Genomic DNA, 1,632 nt, shown 5'->3' on the forward strand with positions numbered 1-1,632 from the left:
TGTTGTAAGAGATAAGATGAACTACTCAGCTGAGAACGGCAGGGCAAAGACAGAGAGAAAGGTCTAGACAGCTCTCCAAACTGACAGCCACGGAGCTCTTCCACAATCTCCAACTCCAGCTCAGCAGCAGTACAACATCTGTCAGCATGGACGGTACCCAGCTCTGCAGGAACTGCACTCATCACACTGCAAAAGATGTAAGTGGAAGGGAGCCCAAGAGACACCAAACCTGTCCCCTAATCCTTTTCCCTATGTAATACTTTAAAGTTTAGAGGCAACAAATCCACACTATAAAACCAAAGGGGCTTTCAGCATGACCAAGCAGAAACTGCCATTCACACATGATGGAAAGCACCTGTGGCTGCCAGGCAGGTGCTTGAGTGCACAGCATCAGTGTGGACATTTGATTTAGCAGTCTTAGAGAACTGCATTTTCTTTCTTAAGCTAAAATAAAAAAGGCCGTAGGATTATTTGAAAGGAAAGTGTTCTATTAAATCAAATTATGAGAAAAATATGCAGGAAGTTTTAAAGCGTTAAGGATCTATTAATAACTTAAATGTCCATTCATAATTGTGTAGTCATTAAAGTCATTAACTTGGCCATTTTTTTCATTAAAAGAAGTGAATGAAAAGCAGACCACAAGGATCAAGCAGCACTATTCTGGCCCCAGGAGGAATTGGTCTTTTGATACTAACTCACAAAACAAAGACTTTAATGTCAAGTCTGAAATAGTAGATTACCAGGAGTTTCTGCAGGGAAATATTATTGAGGATATGCTTCTGTAACACACCTTTGACATAGCATAGTCCCAAAATCAATGACAAGCTGATACATGCATTAATTACTTTATTACAAATTAAACATACCCAATTCTTAACAGGGTGGAGCAGCCAGAGACCAAAACTGGACATATTTAGTTCAGAAATCCAAAACACCTTTGGTTCTCAGCAAACCTGAGAATTTTGGTGCTTATCATATCTTAAAACAACAGCTTTCTCCAACCAAAGACCTGCTTCAAGCTCACACCTAGCACGATCTCGCTGTTACAGCACAGTGCTGCAGCAGATGGGTGACATTATCTCCCTTCAATTTATACATTAGTCACTAACACGTACAGATGGAGGAGGGCTATAGACTCCTGCGAGCAGACCATTTATTAACTACAGCAATAAAACAACTGATACAAAGCGATGCAAGGCATTCTCCTGAAACATCCAGGGAGCCAGAGGAAGCCCGACTGCTTTGGGAGAAGCAGAGAAAGGCTCAGGATACCCTGGGGATCGGCACCTGTCAAGCAGGGCAGGGCTCACCTGCACCTCTAAGCCCACAACAGGCAGCACCCCAGCCCGGGGCTGACAGCCCCAGCCTCACACCTACAGCTCCCCCGGCCTGCTCCGCGCCCCATGCAGCTGGGCCCCATGAAGCAGAGCAGGGCAGCTCAGAGCTGACCCTCCCGGCCCCTCGCCATAGACTACTCGCAGACCAGGGCGGTGAGAATGAGCCTCTCCCATCCCCGGTCACCCCAGCCCAAGCCCCGCAGCCGGGCGCGGAGAGGCACCACAGGGCAGCAAGGCCCCGGAGCGCCTCAGCCGACTCCCGGGGCTTTTCCGCGGAGGGCAGTAAAGGGCCGCG

The 1,632-nt window shown here is 47.7% G+C and overlaps 1 protein-coding gene across 1 annotated transcript in view; it reads right to left on the bottom strand.

Annotated features, from left to right (window-relative positions):
- LOC104537507 overlaps window positions 1-1,632 on the bottom strand; it is a 20,386-nt gene that overhangs the window by 10,542 nt on the left and 8,212 nt on the right. The gene's annotated exons all lie outside the window — the stretch shown is intronic.

This window comes from Mesitornis unicolor, unplaced genomic scaffold, assembly GCF_000695765.1.
Source record: "Mesitornis unicolor isolate BGI_N332 unplaced genomic scaffold, ASM69576v1 scaffold6143, whole genome shotgun sequence".
Taxonomy (NCBI): domain Eukaryota; kingdom Metazoa; phylum Chordata; class Aves; order Mesitornithiformes; family Mesitornithidae; genus Mesitornis; species Mesitornis unicolor.